This window comes from Microtus pennsylvanicus, chromosome 4 (assembly GCF_037038515.1).
Source record: "Microtus pennsylvanicus isolate mMicPen1 chromosome 4, mMicPen1.hap1, whole genome shotgun sequence".
Classification (NCBI taxonomy): domain Eukaryota; kingdom Metazoa; phylum Chordata; class Mammalia; order Rodentia; family Cricetidae; genus Microtus; species Microtus pennsylvanicus.
The window spans coordinates 28,953,790-28,977,772 of NC_134582.1; the positions used below are offsets into that span (position 1 = coordinate 28,953,790).

Sequence of the window (23,983 nt, forward strand, 5' to 3'; positions counted from 1 at the left end):
AGGGAGTGGAAAGCTTGTAAGAGGCAGAGGACCAGGAAACCTAATGGGGCAATCTAGCTCCTAAACATGACAGCAAAGTTCCTCCATGATTTCTCAACATGGCTATCTAAATAAGCACACCACCAGCAGACTGCTAACCTGGTAGGGGAGTTCCCATGGGCTCCTACTCATAGACAAGTAACTATGGGAACGAATGAGAAAGCTGAGAGAAAGAGCAATGGTCTTTCTTAGGGTTGAGCCCACTAACTAACTGGTTATAAAATACCAAGTTCTCAACTGTGAAATTATACACACTCACATGTGGAGTGAGGAGGTTGTATTTATACATTTAATTGTGTATATGTTTGTGTGTACATGTGTAGTAAAAATAATTAAAGAAAAAGAGGCCATGGTTTCCAGATGGAGAGAGGAAAGATTGGACAGAGGAATGGAAAGGGCGAAATGATGTTATGTTTAAATAAAAATAAAATTTTAAAAAGGAAATAAATTATATTTGTTCTTTGACAGGAAAGGACTATGGCTCTGCCATTTTGTGAACGGAAAGCACTGACAAGACTATCAGGAATTCCCCACAGAAGGTGAGTTTTGTGATGCTAAATGTTCTTTTAATCCCAGTGCGTGGTAGGCAACCCCACCATAGGGGGCAAATGAGCAATGAGCGTGGGGTAAACCGTTCTGTACCACACTCCTAAGGCTAGATTTGTTGAGATGTTTCTACATTGCATAATAACTACATCTATTACTTCTCTTTGGAGGAAGTAGCCTTGAGTGGTGTGGGACACCTTGACTGGAGAGTGTCTGGTGGGTAGAAACAGTGCATGCATTTTTGTCTCCATGTCACTATTTGCGTTTCCTTAGCAGTTCATGCCTAAATATTCAACAAAATTATATGTGTTGATGCTTAGCAATTCGGGAAGGAAAGGTGGAAGGAGAATGTCAGGACCAAGGCAGGCAGTCTCTTTGGAGGCATGTGGTTGTACCGTCAAGTTTTTCCAGCACAAGGGCCAGGTGAAAGAAAATATTTTGGTTGAAGTTAAGGCTCATCTCAGCTGAAGAAAGAGAACATAAAAGGTGGATACCAGGCAATTCTAGATGGGAAAGTTGCACTGTGCTTTTCTTGGTTAGGGGAACATCAGTTTGTTCTTTGCAATTTGAGGGGAGGCCGTGCATTCTGTTCTGGTTGCATTGACTTCGAAGAGAAGTAAAGGCAGTCTTGGAATACAGAGGAGGGAGGGTGGCTGGAGATGGAGTTCTTTGTGTTCCATCTGGAGCATCTGGCTTGTGGCTAAAGCTCTGAGACTTATTTGAATCTGACCCACACATGCATGGTTGTGGGCAACAAGTGCTGTTGCTTTCTCTAATTTCTGGTTAGCATTAATTATTCTGAAGTCCTTATCTGTGCAAGACCTTGCAGGTATGTTAAAAAAAAATTTACAGTTCCCTGTTGAATGCTAAAATCCAGTTTAAATGTGATTGTTTCTATGGATGCAATAAAAGATTGTACCACTTTTCCATATGTTAAAACTTACGTTTAATTTTAAATAGAATTTCCTTGTATCTAGAAATAATTATGTAAGAGGTCATTCAAAAACCCCATGCCATATTATGAAATATGATAGCAAAATAAGAACGATCTAGAAAGACTTTTTGCAATGCTTTTCCCACAAGGCCTTAAATTACTTTTCCATTTCTGACATCATTCAAAAGGTTTTCCCAGGTGTTGAACTTTAACTTCCCTCTGCTTGAAAAACTACTCCTGGCTCCCAAATGCTGCTCAAATGTTGGATGTTAATAGTCATCTTAAACCTTCTTTAGGACACCGACACTGAAATGATGCTTGGATACTTCCCTTATTTCAAAGAGTGAGATTGATGGGAGAACACTACAGTCACAATGTGATATTAGGATGGGAGGACATTGACGGTTATGCCATGGATAGGAGTTTGTGTATGACTGAAAAACCCCAACAGCCATTCTATGCAACAAGGGGAGAGGAAGGCTCAACTTTTCCAGGTGTGACATCTTTGGAGAGGAATGATTATATTGAGACACATTGGTAACCACGTGGAAGTGGAAAATGATTGCATTTAGTTTTCTTTTGCATATTTTGATAAGGCCAATTCAAGTTGGATTGAAATCACTATATTGGCATTTCTAGGAGGGGTTTTGGTTTATACTTGAAAAGTTGGGGCTGTATGAAAATGAATATTTTCAGGACATTAAGAGGTCATTAAAGAGTTGGGGAGAAGGGGTCAGAATCTGATTCATGGTAAATATAAACGTTTTGGAATGAAGAGTGGAATTGGAAAAGGTAGAATTGTATAAGAGTTGGAAGAGACCAGGATGTAGTTCAATATTATGAAGCAATGGTAAGAAAGAAACTTTTTTGGAAGCCTTTTCTGAGTTTTATTCCATATGTGTATGCTTTATGCCAATGCTGAGATCTCATTCATGAGCCATTGTGTGAACTGGTAGACTGACAGCTCAAGGGACCACCTCTTCAGATCCCACACTCAGACCAGTTTTCCCTGGGCTGTTGCCAGTCAGTGACTAACTATAATGGGGATGTTGTTAGAGATAGTTTCTGCTCAACTATGGCTGCTAAGCAGCTGTTGCTTGGAGACTCCCCTGCAGCCTGAGGGATTTTTTTGGAACTATACTGCTGTAGCTCTTCCCACACTAACCCTCTGGCCATTACTCCTTCCGTGGATGCTGAGTCTGCTCTTGCTGGCTCTGATGCTCTCCTTTTACCCTTCACAGGCCTAAACCAAACAGATACAGGTACCAACTTGAGTTCAATAAATAGTTGACCTGGACAGCACAGCTCTGGTAGCATGAATCCCTCAATAATGTGTGTGTATATATATATATACATATACATATATATATATATATATATATATATATATATATATATATATCTGAAAGTATTTATATGTAATTGATTTAATTTTTCCCCAAGTTCTAGTTATTTAACTGTATTCTGTATTCCTAATTGTAGTTATAGTCCTATCTGTGGGAAAGATGGACAGAACTACTTTGAGTATTAACAAAATGAGGATCTTATGTATCATCCCCACCAATTTCACTGGAAGCAAGTTAAAGGAGCTAATGACTTGACACAATTAGTGCTGATATTAAGAGCAAAGTTAAGATTCATCATCAGTGTCTCTGTCTCCCAATATCTGTATTTTCCACCAGAACAGAACTTTGAGCTTACATTGGCTTGCAAATCTTTGAGGAAATCCTCAGTTTGGTTTTGTTCATACTGGTAGACAGAAGTAGTTTTTCAAGCAGAGGGAAGTTAAAGTTCAACACTCTGTCCCTGATGCTGGATTACAGGACATTAAAAACTTCATCCAGGATGATTTTTTTTTCTAGCTCCATGTATTTACCTGTGAATTTCAATTTTTTTTCATTTTTAAAATGGCTGAGTGAAACTCCATTGTGTAAATGTACCACATTATCTTTACCTATTCATTCATTAATGAACATCTAGTCTATTTGTAGTGTCTAGCTTTTATGAACAGAACGGCAATGAACATGACTGAATAAGTCTATTTGTGATAGGATATAGAGTTTACACTGTTTTCCATAGTGACTGTACAAGTTTGTGCTCCCAGTAGCAATGCAGGAGTATTCCCCTTGCTCTACATATTCACTAGCATGAACCGGCATTTGTTTTTATTGGTTTTATTGGTCTTGGACATTCAGACTGTCCAAGAGGAAATCTCAGAGTAGTTTGATTTACAATTCCTTAATGAGTAAGAATGTTGTACACTTCTTTAAGTGCTTCTCAACCATTTGAATTTCCTCTTTTGAGATCCCTTGGTTTAGATCTGTACCCCATTTTTATATTAGATTGTTTCCTTGATTTCCAGTTTTTTGGATTCTTTATATGTTTTAGATATTAGCTGACTATCAGACTTCAGTTGGGAAAAATCTTTTCCATTCTATAGGCTGCCACTTTGTGTGAATGTTTACACCCTTTACCATGAAAGTTCTCAGTTTCATAAAGTGGCATTTCTTAATTGTGACCTTAGTGCCTGTGCTAATGGTATTTCATTTAGAAAGTCTTGTCCTGTGCCAGTGAGTTCAAGGATATTCCTCCATTCTCTCCTCTATCAGGTTCATTGAATCTGGGTTTATGTTAAAGTTCATTTGGATTTGAAATTTGTGCAGGGTGATATGTACGGGTCTACTTGTATTTTTCTTCCTGCAGCCATCCAGTGTTAACGGAAGCATTTGTTGAAGATACTGTCTTTTTGAAAGTGTGTGTATGTGTGTTTATGTGTGTGTGTGTGTATTTATAGGTGTGTGCATTTATGTCTAGGACTTTAATTTGCTTCCATTGACTAACATGCCTGCTGTTGTGCCAATATCATGCTGTCTTTATTACTATAGGTCTGAAGTAAAATGTAAGGTCAGGAGTGGTGACATCTCCAACAGTTCCTGTATTATTTAGGATTGCCTTAGTTATCCTATTTTATTTTGTTTTTTGCTGTTTTGTGTGTTTTTGTGTGTGTTTCCATATGAAGTTGAAAATTATTCTTTCAAGTTCTGTGAAGAATTATGTTGGAATTTTGATAGGGATATCAGTGAATCTGTAGATTGCTTTTGGTCAGATATGGATTTCTACTATGTTAGTTTTACTGATCCGGGACAAGGGGAGAGCTTTCCATCTTCTGGTATCTTCTTCAATTTCTTTCTTCAAAGACATGAAGTTTTTATCATACAAATGTTTCACTTGCTTGGTTGGAGTTACCCCCAGGGTATTTTATATTATTTGAGGTTGTTGTTAAGGGCATTGTCTCCCTGATTGGTTCCTTACTCTGCTTGTCATTTGTATGTAGAAGAAACACTGATTTTGTGTGAATTAATTTTGTAGCTAACTACTTTGCTGAAAGTGTTTTTTAGCTGTAGGAGTAAGTACCTGGTGGAATTTTTGGAGTCATTTAGATGTATTAGCATATTATCCACAAATAAAGATACTTTGAAGTCTTACCTTTATATTTGTATTCACTTGTTTTCCTTCAACTGTCTTATGGTTGTAATTAAGACTTCATAGGTATGGAGAGTGGGGAACATTGTCTTGTTCCTGATTTTAGTGTAAATGCTTTTAGTTTTTCTTCTTTTAGGTTGTTGTTTGCTGTAAACTGCCTTTGTCATGTGGGGGTCGGTCTCTTGAATCTCTCTTTCTAGGACTTTTGTAATTAAGGGGTATTGGATCCTGTCAAAGGCTTTTTATGCTTTTAAATATAATGATCTTTTTTTCCAGCTGATTCATAAGGTTGATCATATTTATCGATTTAGGTATGTGGAAGCACCCTGCAAATTTCAGATGAAACCTACTTGATGATCTTTTGATGTGTTCTTGGATTCAGTTTGCAAATATGAGTTTTGCATATATGTTCATAAGGGAAATTGGTCTGTAATTCTCTTTTTTGTTGGGTCTGTATGTGGTTTGGTTATTAGGGTTGCTATGGCTTCATAAAATAAATTGGGCAATGCTCTTTCTGTTTTTATATTGTGGAATAATTTGAGGATTATTGGCACTAATTTGTCTTTGAAAGCCTGGTAGAATTTTGCTCTACCATCTGTTAGAACCACCTAGTCCTGGCCTTTTTCTTGTTGCTGTTGGTAGACTTTTAATTACAACTTTTACTTCACAGAGGTTATAGATCTATTTAAATTGTGTGTCTGATCTTGACTTAACTTTGGTAGGTTGTATATATCAAGAAAATACCTTTTTCATTTTTCAATTTAGTGGAAAACCAAATTGTTTTGGTCCTCCTTTTTCATCTTTAACGCCGTTAATTTGGATCTTCTCCTTTCACCTTTTAGTTAATTTGCTATGGGTTTGTCAATTTTATTGATTTTTTTTCTCAAAGAGCTGACTCTTTGCTTCACTGAGTCTGTGTATTATTATTTGTTTGTTTATTTTTTTCTAAATATATTCCTTTCAGTCCTGAGTTTGATTATTTCTTGCCATTCACTCCTTTTGTATATAATTTCTTCTTTTCTTGTTCTAGAGTTTGAGGGGTGTTTTGAAATTACTAGTATGGGCTCCCTATTTTGTTTTCAGAGTAGGCACTTAGTGCTGTGGACTTGCCCTTTAGAAACACCTTTGTTGTGTCCATAAGATTGGGTGTTTTCATTTGATTTAAAAGTTTTAAAATTCTTTCTTGTTATCTGACTTGACCCAGTCTTTAAATTCCTTAGTGTGTTGTTCAGGTTCTAAGAATTGTAAGCTTCCTGTTATTGATACTCTAATCAGTGATGATCAGATGGGTTGTATGGTGCTAGCTAGTTCAGCTTTCTTATATCTGTGAGGACTTACTTTGTTGTGGCGTGGGTCCCCTCTTTTGGCTTACTGATCTAAATTTACTTATTATCTGTGTTTTCTTGGTTGTGATTGAAGTTTTCTTCATAGCACCTTCTGTAAAGCTGGATTTATAGATGAATATTGCTTAAATTTGGTATTACTATGAAATGACTTTTTCTCCATCTATTGATATTGAAAGTTTTGCTGGATATGGTCATCTGGGATGACATCTGTTCTACTAGATCTGTAGAACGTGTGTTTCCATGCCCTTCTGATTTTTAGAGTTTCACAGAAAACAACATTTGTTTTCTATTAGGCCTGTCTAACAGAAAATAGACCAAACTGGTTTTTTCCCTTTCAGTTTTTAATAGTCTTTCTCCATTCTGTACATAGTATTTTGATTGATATGTGCTAAAGGTAATTTATTTTCTGATCTAGTCTATTTGGGGTTCTGTGTACTTCTTGTACCTCTTAAGTTAGGAAAATTTTCCTATTATTTTGTTGAAAATATCTTCTGTGCTTTTGACCTGGATCTTCTCTCCTTCCTCTGTTCCTATTATTCTTAGATTTGCTCTTTCCATAGTGCCCCAGATTTCCTGGATGTTTTGTGCCATGGTTTTATTTACCTATATTTTCTTAAAAAGAAAACAAGCCATCCTTTTTTATTATACATACCAATCCAAGTTCCCATTTCTTCCAAACACCCTCCCACTCCACTCCATCCAATCCTCAGAGAGGCCAAGGCACATTGCTTTGGGGAAGGTCCAAGATCCTCCTTACTATATCTAGGCTGAGCAAGATACCCATTCAAAGAGAATAGGTTCCCAAAAAGCTAGTACATGCAGTAGGGATAAATCCTGGTGCCACTGCCAGTGGCCCCTCAGTCTGCCCCAGCTATGCAACTGTCAACCACAGGAATGGGATAGGCTAGAAGGTTGGGGATCTAACAAGGTCCTCAGGAGGGAGAAAAATGAAGGGAAAGAAGAGAGGCCCCTGAAGGTGGTGCGCTACTGGGCTGTGAATGGGACTGGGCATTTAGAATGAGAAAAGGGGAAAGAAAGTGGAGATTGCCTATCTGATTCTCTGGTGCTTTCTACAAGACTTCTTCCAGTGTTAGTGACTGAGACAGGAGTGGGGTAAGGAAGAAAGGCTCATTCCCTGGCTGTCACAGCCAGCGTGTTTCCAGAGAGAGACTGCTTCGAGCATTGCAAGTGAGACAAAGCGATGGGCTGAGGAAGGAAGGAAGACTGTAGGAGATCTGTAAATTCTAATTTCATCTGTGCTTATTTCTATTCGCAAAGCATAGATTGAAGCTTGGATTTTATTTTCATTTAACAGAGCTCTTTCAACATTTGATGGATACAGAATGCTATAATGATGCTCAAATAACAATCATTAAGAGAAATTCATTCATCCTAAGAGCTCTCTTTGTCCTTTAGTTATAAAATGACTGTTTTGGTGTGTGTGTGCGTGTGTGTCTGTGTTTGAGTGTATGAGCCAGAGAGCAACTTCAGCTGTTGTTCTTCACGTACCACCACTGTGTATTATGAGATAGGGTCTCTCACTGCCCTGGAGTTCACTAGTGGGCTAGTTTGGCTGCCCCACAACTTTTGGAGATCCTTCTGTTTCTGCTTCCTGGTTCTGGGTCATGAGTGTGAGTTACCTGCCAGCTTTTGTCAGGAGAGAGGGCCATGCTGGAGAAGAGCTTCAGAGGTATCAAGCTCAGTCTTCACAGCTTCAGGGAAAACATTTTGCCACACAAGCTATCACCTCAGTCTTAAAATAACTGCTTGGCGACATCTGTCACACAATCACAACTGCCAGCTTTCCTCTCTGTCACGTTAGCTGGTTTAAGTGTGTCCTATCCCATTGTAATTGTTTTGTGATTGATTTAGCATTTGTCTACTCTTGGGTCTGAAACACATTTCTTTGTGTGAAATTTGTGGACTCTGCCAAAAGTGATTTTGCATTATTATTATGTACTATCTACAGCAACAGATTCAAGTACAGCATTCAATAATGAGACAGAAAATCAAGACATCGAAAGAATACAAGGTGTCGGTACTACCAGTGAGGCAAGCTTGAGAAAGGACTACCTTTAAAAGCAATGGTCACTTTTTGTAAATTTTTCCATTTTGGCTTTCAGTTTCTTAGACAAGTATGTACCCTAGACAAAAATGCTCATTCAAACATATGAATTATTGTGTTGACCAGAGTACTGGTTAAAAAAAGGAACAACATGGATTGGGAGAGGGATGTTAGAGAGATGACTTGGATAAACACCCTTGTTCTTTTGAGATCGTGGATTCAGTTCCAAGAACCCACATGGCAGCTCACAACCATTTGTGACTCCAGTTTCAGAAGATGCAAAACCTTCTCCTGCCCGTCCCAGGCACTGGGAAGTCACTTGATAAATACATATATGTACAGACAAAACACTCATACAAATAAACATGCAAATCTTTCCAAACAGAAAAATAAGATAACGTACATTGTGGTGCATGGCCTAGGATACTGTTTAGTTATCAATTTGTTACTTTATTCATTTATTTTAAAAGTATTGATTGAGTTCTTATGAGTTCCAAACAGACGAATTTCCAGTTCTTATGAAGTTCGACTCTATTGGGAGAAGGTAGATATTAAACACAGAAATTTATAGGCTAAGAGTCAATATGTATGTCAATAAAACAAGAAAGGGGCAGGAAGTGATATATTTCTTACTGTATTTGTGTCTAATAGCAGATTATTGAAGTATATAGGGCAAAATGGACTAAACAAGCACAAATATAAATAATCCACTCTTACATTTGAAGAATCCAATAAGCAACCACATCTATCATTATTTCATAGATCCAACAAACTAATGTCACTAAAGATGTAGGTACACTGATCACCACCATCAAACTAGTGACTGTAATAACATCTATAGACTACTTCATCCAACAGCCACAGAATGTCCATCTTTCCTGTGCTCACATAGAACATTTACCAAGGACCATATTCTGGTCCAGAAAATATATCTCAACAAGTATAAAAGAATGAGAATCATACATTGCATGTTGTTAGACTGCAGAGATGTGTCTTAGGCTGCAGAGACATGAAATCAGAAGTGATTCAGAAAAATACTAAGGAACACTCAACATGTTTGGAGATGAGTCAGTACATGTCTATCGACACAGAACTGTAATCAGAGTATTAGAAAAGCTGAAACTGTTTAAATCTAAATAGGACCATTATTAAATAAAATTTGTGGCCAATAGGGAAGTAATTCAGAGGGGAAATATGTAGTACTGAGTTTATATAGCATCAAATGGGAAATATATAGACTTCAAATCTATCTTCCTCTTAAAGAAAGAAGCCACAAGAATGCTAATAGATAGCTCTGATAGGAAAACAGGAGAACTGATAAAGTTACAACAAGAATGCGTAAAGGTGAAACAGAAAATCAAACGCTGGTTCTCAGAGACAACAAAACAACAGAGACAGCGGAAATGCAGCTGGTGTACACCAAGCCAAGAACGGCGCAGCAGACCAAAGTACTACTATGAAATGAGGTATCATATGTGTCCATATTAACATACATAAACAGCTTTCTCAAGTGGGTCATATGTGTACACATTAACATATATAAACAGCTTTCTCAAGAGGAGAGGGTAAAATTCATTTGTCACTGAATTGCACCAGACATTTAAGAATGAAGAAGTATATGCTCTCTATAACATGTTCCAGGAAGCAGACGCAGAAGAAATCTTCTTCAGTGTTTCCATGAAGTCAGTATAGCCCTTGTTACCCAAACCAGACAGTACAAACTGGAGACAGAAAATGCAAAGGATATATAAACCTCTTATGAACATAGATTCAGTAATCCTGAACAAAATGCTAGCAAATCAAATCCAAATGTATATAAACAGCTTGGCCAAGTGGGATTCACTGCAGTTCAATGTTCTGGTTCACCTTTCAAATTTATAATATAATGCATCTATTGACAAATAGGCTATATGAGAAAAATTATAACATGGTCATACTGAAAGATGCAGAAAATGTATTTGGCAAAATTCTTTGCTGATTGATGATGAATCATGCAGTAGTAAATAGGCCTTGAGAAAGAACTTTCTCAACCTGATAAAAAGATATCTTCAATGTGTGGGTGCACCCCTCGCGGTCCTGAGTTTCTTGCTCGTGCTCTCTCTCCTTCTGCTCCTGATTTGGACCTTTTTGATCCTACTGCACGTACTGGCTTTGTGGGAGCCTAGGCAGTTTGGATGCTCACCTTACTAGACCTGCATGGAGTTGGGTGGTCCTTGGTCTTCCCACAGGGCAGGGAACCTGGACTGCTCTTCTGGCTGATGAGGGAAGGGGACTTGATCGGGGGAGGGGGAGGAAAATGGGAGGCAGTGGCGGGGAGAAGACAGAAATCTTTAATAAATAAATAAATAAATAAATTAATTAATTAAAAAAGATATCTTCAAAAAGCCTGTGGTGGTTACAAAACCTTATGCTGGTCCTTAAGACTTGTATGAAACGAGGCTGTTTCACTTCACCACTTTAACATTATGCTGAAAATTCTATGTAATGCTATAAGACAAAAAAAGAATTGAAAATCTTAATCTTGTAGTGAAGAAATAAACCCTTGTTCACTCACAGATGGTATAAGTGTGTGTGTGTGTATGTGTGTGTGTAAGAATCAATGGAATGCTAGCAGAGTTAATAGGATATAGGAATGTTACAATACAGAAGACTAACACATAAAAGTCACTTTCATGTATAACATAAACGGAACATTGCAATTTAAATTACAAAGAAAATCATTTATGGTGGCACCAAAAGCAACCCTACTTGGACTTTTAGAAATGTCGAATATGTACAGGAAGAAAATACTGAACTCAGATGGAATAAATTGAAGCTAGTATTTATCAGCTCACAGGTTTTCCATATTTATGAATAGCAAGACTCAATACTGCTAAGACACCCTGCTTGATCAATAGAGCCAACACAAATTAAATAAAAACCCCAACGAGCTGTTGTCTGGATTTCAGCAATATTGTTAACTTTATATGGCAAGGAAAAAGCTCAGAATAGCCAATGCTGAGTTCCAATAATGATAATGAAGAGCAAAGTCAGAAGTCAGAATCCAACATTTACAGCACATTGCGATTACCAGGACACAGATACTGGCAAACAAATCTATGGACATAGCACAGGAAATAGAGTCATACAAATATAATCAATTAAAGTTGGATCAAACAGCAAATGATAATGTTCTTAATGCAACATCCACTCATAAGAACAATAGGAAGGAAGAAGGAAGGGAAGGGGAAGGGAAAGAGGAAGGGAAAGAAAGGAAATGGAAGGGAAGAAAAGGAAAAAGAGGGTGAGAGAAAGGAAAAGAAGACTTTACACAATTTATTTTTAAAACTATAATGCAAAAAGAAAAATTACATTTTATGGAGGAAGTCTAGGTGACTTTGGGTTTGATTATGATTCTTAAAATATAACACCAAAAGCATGATTCATGAAATCAGAAGTAGGAAGTTGGAGCACATGAAAATAAAATTTTAAAAATCTTATGCATGTGAATTGCTAGGAGAATGAGAAACAAACCACAAAGTAGAATAGAATGTAAAATGTGTCTAAGAGAAGGTTATTTCTAAAATATGCAAAGAACATTTCAAATGCAGTATAAAACAGCAACAAAAACTAAAAGTGGGCAAAGAAGAAAAGAAATAGTTCACAAAAGAAGATACATATACATCCATATATACATACACATATATATTAGCCTACAAGCATATATTTGACATTGTGTGCCACTAGAGAGAACCACAGTGAGTTACTGCTAAAACCAAATAGATGGATGAAATTAAAGTAAGTCACCATGTCAAATCTAGTGAGGTTGTGGAGCAATAGCAACTCAATCCTAATCTCTTTGATGAAGAATGGTGTAGTCACCTTTAAGAGCTTGTTAGTTTCTTATAATACTAAAGAGAATTTGTCTTTATCTTAGTTAGGGTTTTTCCTGTTGCTAAGAGACACCATGACCACTGCAACTCTCATAAAGGAAAACATTTAGTTGGGACTGGCTTACAGTCGGAGGTTTAGTCCATTACTGTCGTGGTTGGATGGCAGCATGCAGGGAGACATGGCACTAGAGATGGAACCAAGAGTTCTTCACCTAGACCATCAGGCAGTAGGAAGAGAGAGACACCAGGCCTAACTTGAGCTTTTGAAATCTCAAACCCACCCCCCAGTGACACACTTTCTCCAACAAGGCCATACCTACTCCAATAAGGCCAGGCCTCCTAATGGCCTTGGGTGAGCAGGCATGCAGCTCTGTGAGCCTATTGGGGCCATTCTCATTCAAAACACCACAGACTTATTCAAATATGTCCTAGATATTTAATAAAAGGAGTAGTAACGACACATCCTCAACGTGCATATGCACAAAACCACACAGATTACACAGGAATGCTTTTAACAACTTTCCATTCCCAACTGGAAGCAAGGAAGTTTCTCTTCAAAGGGTATGTGGAAAAAGAAACTGTGACTTATTCACAAAACAGGCTTTATGGGCTATTGTGTTACAATGAACAAGCTCTTGGACCACTAACAAATTTTTTGAATTGGCATGGAGAAAATTTAAATTCTTATTGCTAACTGGAAAAAAAAATCTGAGATGCCTACTACTATATAATTCTAACTTTCTAACATTTTCAATAAAACTTACTATTTTCTAGGAGCCATCCATGTTTTGAAGGGTGCAGCTGATTAGTCTGCCATTTTCGAAAAGCTAATGAAAATTTTTTTTTAATGAAAATGTTTAAAATATCAGTGGGCATAAGGGTGGAAATCGGACTAGGCTAGTAGGACAGAGATACAGCCGGAGGCATGATGAGAAGACTAGGAGCATCTGTTTGGATGAGGCTCCTAATGAGGGAAAGGATAGAATCTGTTCACACGTGGAATTTGAGAATCAAAGATTTGATGATAGACAGCATAGGTAATGTAGAAGAAAGGAAGTACCTGAAGGTGACTAAAGACAAGTTACTGTGTGTAGAAGGGAGGCTGCCTGAGCAGTTAGCTTGTCTCTCATGCAGATCTGTATTAATTCTGAAAAGTGTACTTTATACATTTCAGTCAGCAAATATTAGATATTGGTCTCTAATGACATACTGAGTAATATGAGCATTCTTCTTTTCCATTTTACAAAGTACATGTTTTGCAATTTTAGAATTCATTTCTTTTTAATAATAAAAGAAAAATGTAAGAGACAAAGCATCAAAAAAATAATAGCTAAATTCCCACACTCCAGTGATCAAATGATGAGGATTAGGAAACTGAGCTCTAGTGGCTGATGATGTTTTATGCAGATAGCAGGAGCCTAACTCATAAGCACTCACAGTGCATTACCCAAGCAGATAGTCACAAGAAAAATAACTTAATGCTGCAAAATGTACTGCAAAGTGAGATAGTGAGATGTCTGCATAGACAGGCTATATGCACAAACGGCTCGTGGAGAAAACCAAAGTAATGCCTTTTTAACCATTATAATTGAATTGCTACCTTTCTCTAGGGCTTGCCACTGCTCTCTTGTAATCTACTTCAATGAATTCCCTGCCTGCTCTCTCTCAGTACATACAATTTATAGCCTGTGCCCACCATCTTCTATGTGTCTTCTGAACAGAGAGCAATATAATAATTGTTCACAATTTGTTATGTAGGGAGAATATCTCTGCAGTTATAAGAGGATGACTACATTATTTTATCACCCCTGTACCCTGATTTTTAATATGGGGACATTTCTTTAACTCAGGTAACCAGAATTATGCATATTTATGTGTTTGTGTATCTGTGTACTTAAAATTGTACTTTAAACTTCCCCCATTAATATATAGTATATAAATATGCCATTGCAAAAATAATTTTGAATATTATAATTTTCAACTATATTCAACCTGTGAAAGATTAACTTCCTAGCAGTTCAAGTCGACTCGTGGAGCCCAGGGCATTGAAATCTGACCACCCATGCTCAGGTCCCCAGTCACATAGGAACAAGGAGGTGCTATGGGGGGAAATAGTCCATTCTGACTAGGACACCAAGATAGATAATGACTCCAGCCATTGTGGAGCAGAGCGGGACTGCAGACATCTGTCACTATGGTTGGGATATCATAAAGGTCCAGATGGGATAAAATACATCAGCGTAGGTAAGGGAAACCGAGATAAAATGCATTTGCTTTCCATAAGCAATCAGTGGCAAGCCACCCAAATCCTAGAGCAGTTCCAAGTAGTGGACTAGCAGACGGGAGCAGAAGAGGAAAATCTTGAGTTAAATTCAGTTGAAGACCATAACTAAACACACAGACACAGAGAGACAGGCACAGCGAGAGACAGAGAGACAGAGAGACAGACAGAGACAGACAGAGAGATACCACACACTAGAAGAGCTTAGGGGCAAGTACACGCATGCACACATGTGGTTTCACAGAGAGGAGACAGGAATAGTGAGAACCCAAAAGACGGAAATATGGCAAAAATACTTCGGGCACAGCATTTAAGTGACTGATTAGCATTGACAGTTTATACTTACTGGATGCGGACAAGATTCGAAAGTGTGACATTTGCAGTTTGAATTTACAGATGACATTTTTTTTTCTCTCCATGATTTTTCTGAGGAAACATTTGAAAAGTGAATTCTTTGTATTTTCATACAAGTTGTTACAGGAACTATCCTGGTTAACTGAAAAAATCGCTATTGATTCTCAGCTGACAAAATTGCGGTTTCGATTTCAAGGTAAAAGCAGTCTACATACACATGGAAAAAGCTCAAAAACTTAAGTATCGAAATGTCAGTGGTATTCTTCAATGTTTAGTTATCGGGCCTTAGACACACATGAATGTGCACACACACATTTGTTACAAAATCGATGAGAAAAACTCAGGGGAACTTATGAAAATACATGAAAACCGCACTCAAAGCTGTTTGCTTTGCAAATGACATTTCATTTCAAATTGTGACTAGGAGAACAGGAATAATTGCATTCGGTCTTCTGCAAATCTGTGTGCTGGCGTCCCACAGTGACAGGCTTGGCAATGAATTCGTATGGATCAGTGTAAGTGGATTCTTCTTTCTCTTCGTAACAGCATCCTTCAACAGCAATTGCAGCTCTGTTATCTACCATCCCAGCCCAGGGCAAGATCCTTCCGTGACACAATGACTTTTTTTTTTTAATATTTCTGTTTCTTACATTTCCATTTGTCGCTTTAATCTGCCTAACACTACAGCTTATGTCAGATAGCATTGTCTTAAACTAATATTAGTATGCCAGAATTTCCCAAACGCTTTAGCAATTTGCCAGCTGTTGCTTTTCATATAAAATATTTCACCTGCCAGAATTTTATAGGAAGAAAAAAAAAGAGGTTGAGTATATAAGATAGAAATTATAACTTCCCTTTGCCTTAGTGATTTTTAACTGTGCTCAGTTTTTGGGGACTCTAATACAAAGTAATGTAAGGGAGACTAGAAACAAAGAAAGTAATTAATCCTGCAATGTTTCATACTTTATCAATTGAAATTAGTTTCTTCTATGCTAAAAATGAGTTCATTCAGATTGTCGTACACACACACACACACACACACACACACGACTTAATTTGTGTTCTTTTTCTATCAGAGCCTCAATTGTTGGTACTCTCCCCAGAATAGGATTAGAAGTGATCAGTTACCATGGTGCTTGGCTGTGATAATTGATAGTTGTGCTGAATATTGGGAATGGCCTATTAACTCAAACAATGGTTGATTAAGTCTAATGAAGCCACAAGTTTGGAATACAAAATACGTAAGACAATGGACTTAAGCACTACAAATTTGTATACATAGATATAAAATATTACCTACCAATCTATTTAAATACATATTTTAGAATCTTGAGGGGAAGTGGAAAAATGTGTATTCTGGATAGGAGACACTTTCTATCCAGCAAAATTTTATGGCCCACACATAAAGATTGTGCTCTCATTACTAGACAGATGTTAAGTGCTCACATAAAGAGACTAACTGTCTGCTCCGAGAAACAATATGGCCTATCTGTATTCATAGACAGAAATCCAAGATGGAACACTCATAAAAACATAAGAACTCATATTCAAGCGGGAGTCTGCGCAGTGTAGTGCCAACATCAAAATCTCCTCAAGAATCAAAAGTGGAAGGCTTGTATGGATGAAAAAGAAAGATTATGTACTTTTATGAAATTATAAATAAAGCCTGGTTAAGAAGTCACTCCATCAGGTGAGTATCACTTCTAAAAGTTTATAAAAATTTCCAGTTTTTCTTGTCATGGTCTGAGGGAGAAAGATAGTTTGCATAAATTTCGAGGCTTTTCAAAAGGGAAGTTGATGGAGTTTTGATGTTCTAGCATTGTGTATATTCATGAATCAGAGGAGCTGATGTTTTTAACTTTCTCCACCGTGTCATCAGACACTGCTGACTTAAGGATGTGTTTTCGTCCTGGTTTCTGACCCATCTCTCTTCCAGCCTTCTGCTGATCCCCCATCTACACTGAATAGTTGTCTGTATTCCTGTATTCTTGGCTTCAAACCTTCTCACTTGATTCCTCCTCAGATTTTAAAGTGACTTCAAGTTGAGGATGTGTCCATTTTCCAGTTTTAGTTCTCTGAAAAATTTCCATTGTCCGTGGAAAAAATCTGAGTTCCAGAGTTAAGCCATCTGATTCTGAAACTTAAGGGACAGTTGAAAGGGTCACCTCCTAAGGTTTCTAGAGCATCCTAAAGTAATTCCACAACAAACAATCACTTGTGGAAATATATTCCATTTTGCAACCATAGTAGTCCAGTTAAGGAATTTGAGACAGGGCAATTTCACACATTATACACATGAAGTTTGTGATGTTGAATATAAAGCACACACACGGGTACACACACATACATATTCTCTTATGCTTATAAAAACCTTCTGTATCTCCAAGGATGAGTGTCTTTGTATGCTGAGATGACTGGTGGAAGGAAGTCTCTTGCTTCAAGATAGGAGCTGCTAACTAGAAAGGCAGAGGCCTAATCAGAAGTTGAGGATTGTCAGCCCCATTTGCTGTCCTCTAAGTAGGGAAGTAGGGTTGAAGGTCAAACTGAATCAGTCATGCCTATCCTGTTAAGTCTCCACAAAAACTTCAGGGGACAGTGTTTGTTGACTCGTGGGTAGCCAGATGAGAAGGGCCCTGGAGCATGGATGCCTCTTCCCACCCTGATTGTTCTATGTTCCTCTTCTGTCTGGCTTCAGCTGGTTTGTTTGTGATAGATGTAATTAAAATAGTTCCCTTGGTTCTCTGAGCCACTCTAGAAAATTCAAGTAAACTCCCAAAGAGGATCATGGCAATGCTATCAGAAGCCAGTAGCAGCCAGGTGGTCAGAAGCATGGGTCCCTAATCGGGGCATGCAGTTGGCCTCTGACTGTAGGGCCTACCCTGTGAGAATGAGCTTTAACCAGTGGGATAGGACGCTGTCTCCAGACAGAGGTGTTAGACGTAAATCAAATTACACCTCACCTGATACCCACTGGAGAACTGATTTGTTCCTGATAGAAAAAAAAATCCCTAAGTACTTTGGAGACCAGAGATGAGTTGCTCTGTGTTGAGTGTGTGAATCAGAAAAGGCCTGCTTGAGATCTTTAAGACTCATTTCATCCACTAATAAAAGCAGTTGGTTACTTGCTATCAATCTGCCCTCAATTAATTATTAGTCTTAGCTTTTAACCTTATCATTCAGCTTTGGTGTTATAGCATCCGATTTTGAATTTTTATGTGTGAAAAGGCTTTCAATAAGATAAAATGCATGGCTATCATTTAACCATAGACACAGGGAACCATATCCACTGCCGAATAGAAAAGTGTGGTGGAAAGTACTAGAATTTAGCAATGTCATGGCATAAGTGTTACAGCTTAGATAGAAAGGAATCCTGGCATTGGGGAGCTGAGGAGTAACGCAAAGTCACACTGCATAACAAACCTCATACAACGAGATTTATTGGGAGGGTAAAAAATAACCCAGGAGGATGGCTGCCTCTGCTTGGGTGAGAAGCAGCAAAGAATTGAGAAGAAGATAGGGTTTATATAGGATTTCTTGGGTGTGTAGAGCTTTCCAGGGTGGAGATTGGTGGAATTTCAAGTCTAGAGTTTAGGGCAAGTCCAGGGATTGCAGAATGTCAAGTCCTGGGCTTGGGCTTTTTACTCTGTAGGGCAGGGGATGGGTTCTGTTTTTAGGGCAGTTAGAATGTTCTGCGGGTGAAATCTGGAGGGTAGAGGGCCTCGGGGAGGGGCATAGCCACTCCATGCCTTGAGGGGTTTACCCATGGTTCGTGTTATTTGGGCTTTCATGCTGTGAATGTTCTACATGCTGAGTCTGAATGCACCAAATGAAAGAATGAAGGCTTGAAGGAACATAGAACACTCAATGCCCTCTACTGAGCCACCCTAATGTTTCAGAGATCAGAAGCAATGATGTTTATACAAGAAGTAACTCAGTGATTTCAAAACATTTGGCATGGACTCCATACTGGAGAAATCTCCGACAGAATAAGTAGTAAAGTAAAGGTGTGAAAATTTTCTCAGCTTAGTTTCCAGAGTGGCAAGTTTATTATATTAGCCACGATAATGCTGCAAAACCAAACTACTACAAATTTTCTCTGATGTGATTTGTAACTTCATTTGATCTTAGTTTTTATGCTTGTATATAAGACCTAATTATTCTTAGTGACATGGTTAATGAGAGCATTTGAAACATAAAATGATACAAGCAATGAATCCTCTTGCTGTTGGGGTTATAAACACATTGTAAACCTTTTAGATGTTGATTTTTCTTTACTTTTTCTATTATTCTCATAATTGATGCTTTTAATTTTGTCTCAATGTGAGTATCTCACTGTTAGTGAAATGAAGAAAGGCTCAGTTTTGTCATGACAACTTATTTTTTTTAACTTGATGACTTAAAAATGCTGAATATATTCAACATTCTCTAGCTCCTTATGCACGTTTTTGGCCATGGTGCTTTCTCAAAGTTTCTGCTATGGTTGAAGTGACTCCTATAGATGAGGACTTGAGCAATGGTGAAGACTTGAAAACTTTGGAGAAATTAACCTAACTTTGAGCCCTGTATCTTGTTGAAATATGGGCGGCAGGGCTGCGTCCCCAACACCCCAGCCGTTTGCTCGGCTAGCTTTTGCCCCAAAATAACAACACACAAACTGTATTCATTTAAACACTGCTTGGCCCTTTAGCTTTTGCCCTTACTGGCTAATTCTGATATACCGATCAACCCATCTCTAATAATCTGTGAGCACCGGTCTTACCGGGAAGATTCTAGGTCGGAGCTTCATCGCGTGTGTCTTCCCCGGGAGCGGGGCATGGCAACTCTCTGAGGTGTCTGCTCCCGAGAGGAGAGCTGTGGAGTCTGAGCTCACTTCCTCTTCCTCCCGGCATTCTGTTTTGTTTACTCCACCTACCTATGTCCTAACCAATAAAATGGGCCAAGGCAGTTCCTTTATTAGCCAATGACCTTCCTCCATCAGTATCTAAAGTAAGGAAGTGTGCAGTTACAGTGGTGGTACATCAAAAGCTGTTCTGCTAACTCAGACACAGAGAGTCCTGGTCTTTTACAAAACAGGAAACACACATGAAGTTCTGAAAGGAAAAATATTCACATTTTCTCTGTGACTTAGACTGTCGTAACTTTTATTGCAGGTGAAGAATGTGAGTTTCTCATATGTGTCTGTCATTGCTTTGTACACACACACACACACACACACACACACACACACACAGTACAACACCCCCTTATTTGTGGTTCTGCTTTCCCAGTTTTAGCTACCCCACACTTAAGTGCTGTCTGAATATTTCAAATATGAAAAAATTTATAAGATTTTACTAGGACGATTGTTATAATTATTCCATTTTATCGTTAGTTATTTTAATGCCTACTGTGCATGACTTCTAAGTTAAGCTTTAGCAGGCATGTTATACACAGGGTAAGTGACTATATATAAGGTGTGGTAATATCTGGGCCTTCAAGTACCCACTGCACGTCTTGGAGTTTGTCCGTCACAGGTAAGAGGGACCACTGTACTACTAAATAACTTTCCGATTGTTTCTCTTTAAATGAGAAGACAACACAGAAGAAATTCAGGGATGGTGTAAAGATGGGAAAGAAAGAGCTTTCTTTTTGATAGGGCCCTAGTATGTTGCACACCCACTGACCTAGAACTTGCAATTCTCCTTGCCTTGTTTCCCAGAACCACACTGGCACTACAGGACAGTGCCACTATATCTGGCTAAAAATGTGCAGTCTTAACATTTTTAGGATTTGGTTGCTTGCTAGAGCTGGCAACAAACTTGCTCAGCAGCGTGGATAAATCAAATCACATGTTTTCATCACTCACAGCATGGATACCCATACTCAGAAATCATACAAATTATATGTGAACTTATAAGCATAAATTGAACATTTCAAACTGCCACATGCAGTTAGAAAAGCATACTTTGTGATTTCACGTGCTCTCGTGGCATTTTCAAGGACCCCAAACTCCTCAGAGACAGATCCCAGTGGACAGTCACAAGTCCAGCATAGGAACCACCAGGGTGAGTGCACTTTTTGTTTAATATATTGCCCATGCTTCCTTCTGTTTTAACTTCTAAAATACTGTATGGTTGTAAAATATTCTTTTGGTGACACCTGAGAACTTCTCACGACGTATGATTTATGTCACATTGCTGTTACTTCATGGTTTCATCATCGTTCTCAGGGTTTCCCCACAGTTCTGTGAACAGATGAAGAAATGTCCCAGTGGACAAATGGAATATTTCACTAGTTGTATAATTGTGAGAACCTGAGTCCAAATCCTCATGTTGAAAAACAAGCCAGGCATGGCTGCACATGACACATATTCCCACCTCCATGCAAGCATTGAGAGCAAAGACAGGCGATCCCAGGAGCTTGTGGGTGAAGCAACAAAAGCAAAGTGGTGAGCTTCCCGTTTAGTGAGAGACCCTGTCTGGGAGCAAAAGGTGGAGAGTGATTGTAAAAGACACTGTGGATGCCCTCTGGGCTCCCCATCTGTACTCAGGGCATCATCACCCCACATTATGTGCGTGTACCACATACACCACTCACAGAATTTACATGCACACACACACATGCACACACACATACACGCCACACGCTGTTCTTTAAATAACCACCTTTGTCCATGTTGTTGTTATTAGCCTTTATTCTCACTGTCGCAAACATTTTCCAAAGGCCTCTGTTTGTCTGCTCTGCAAACTGAACATGTCTCCACTGCATTGGTACTGTCGTGAAGGTGTCAGCTTTATTTGATAGAGAAGGAGCTGATTGTGCATCATACTTGAAACCGGTCTCAATTAGGACTTTACAGATTGTCAAATGGAGAATGTACAAAAATAAATAGAAGTAATTATTAGTTTGAAGAATAGTGATTGCTACTACATAGTGCCTATCCTAAATAAGACTCTGGTCTAGTCTGTATCAGGTGTTCTAGATAAACATTACTCTGCTTTATATATAAGACTCAAATGAGTTGTTAGTTTCCCAAAGCAGGAACATATTCATTAACAAAGCCTCCATATCATATGTTTTCCATTAAAGCAAGCTGCAGATAGCTCAGTCGTTATTGAGTTTACTGCTAAGTAAAACAGAATTTGACAAGCTATGAAAACATTATATAAATGTTTGATAGAAAAATAAAAGGCATCAGTTTGGAAATAATGGAACCATTGTGTCTTTCCAACATTTTTTAAAAATTATTCGGAAGTAATATTCAATGGAAAGGAACAAAACAAAACATTATCACATTACCTGTTCGGGCATCTATAGTACAAAGTAGATATATTAACCAACTTGTCCATTGTTCATCAAACAAGGCACAAGAGTAGCAAGAAAGCACACCATTAAACAAGTTTTTTTGGCATAAAAATAAGTAATAAATATAAATACAGAAGAGCACAAAAATCAGGAGAAAAGGAATGACTATGAAAGGATTAGACACAGTCAAGTTGACCTCTGAAAAGCGGTAGACTTTGATAAACTGAAGATGAAGGATAACATTCCAGGGAACCCGGATGTCATTTAAAAATGACCAAAGCAATGAGTAAGAGCTGCTGTGACTTATTTTACAATTGATGGGAGGCATGCCTCTTTTCCTCTTATAATGCATTGTTGTAGGAGCTGTGGGCTGTGTTCCTGCCGCCCCAGATCCAGGTTGCCTGGCTAGCTTATGCCCCAAAATAACAACACACAAACTGTATTCTTTTAAACACTGCTTGGCCCATTATATCTAGCCTCTTCTCGGCTAACTCTCGCACATGGACTAGCCCATTTCTAATAATGTGTGTGGCACCCCAAGGTGCTCTTACTGGGAAGATTCTAGCCTACGTCCATCCTGGGTCAGAGCTACATCACGTCTGCCTGGGAGAGGGGAGCATGGCCTCTGAGCTCACTTCCTCTTCCTCCCAGCATTCTGTTCTGTTTACTCCTCCCACCTATGTTTTAACCTACGAGGCCAAACAGTTTCTTTATTCCTCAATCAATGACCTTCCTCCATCAATGCATATTGTTATATTGTTCTGTCCTACCTTCTTTAGGCTCTTCTGAGAGTCCTATTTTGGAAATTAGAGAATGGAGAATGACTATGTGACACATTCCACTTGGGCAAAAATGTTAAATGTGAGTCTGTGGTTATGTCTGATACCTGTATCTTTTCTGCAAAGCACAGGTAGATGGTGTTTTAAGCAGCTGGACTGGAGTAGAATCTTAGTTATCTTGCAACTCATATGGATCTGGACAAGAAGGGCACATTTACTGTTCTAAGCCATTGAGAAATTGAGATGGTCCCTTCCTGGCACAGACCAGTGAAAACTGATTGATATAATAGCTTCTATATCATAAATGAGATGTCCATAGATGTCTGGGTCTTCAATTTGATTCCATTGATCAACTTTCTGTTTTTATGTCACTGCCATGTGGTTTTTATTACTATAACTCTGAAATTAGGAATTGTGGGATTTCTGACTATTCTTTGTATTTCAGGATTGTTTTAACTATCCTGTTTTTTTTTGTTTGTTTGTTTTTCCATAGGAAACTGAGAATTGTCCTTTCAAGATCTGTGAAAAGTTGTGTTGGAATTTTAATGGGAATTGCATTGACTCTGTAGACTTCTTTTGGTAGGATAGGCATTTTTTACTGTTAATCCTATTTGGCTGAGTATAGTTTAAGTATGTCATTAATCTGGATTTCCTGTGTTTATTGATAGTAGAATTTCAGTAGACAGAAATTATCCATTGTAAACAAAACAAACAACAAAAAGTACATGTTGCTCCTTCATTGCTAAGCTAGCTGCAAGCACAGAAGAATGTTCCAGAGTAATTCTTGAATTCAGAAAGACATTACAGAATAATTCTACCAGTAAATAAATATTCCAATATAGACTAGGATACCAAAACTGTTTTGGGCGCTACTGAGAGTTGGAATAGCAAAGCTTCTGCAGAGTAAGATATACAATCTAGACTTTGAAAGTCTGAAACAGCTTCAGTAATCACAAGTGGATTAAACATGGAAAGAAGCAGAATAAACACAAAGAATAAC

General features: G+C 38.2%; 1 long non-coding RNA gene across 1 annotated transcript in view; it reads left to right on the forward strand.

Annotated features, from left to right (window-relative positions):
* The first annotated feature begins 508 nt into the window (after nucleotides 1–508).
* The window catches only part of LOC142848639 (uncharacterized), a 335,690-nt gene continuing 312,215 nt past the window's right edge, over nucleotides 509–23,983 (forward strand). The window contains exon 1 of the long non-coding RNA XR_012910442.1: nucleotides 509–578. This is a non-coding gene — a long non-coding RNA (uncharacterized LOC142848639). The remainder of the gene's footprint in view (nucleotides 579–23,983) is intronic.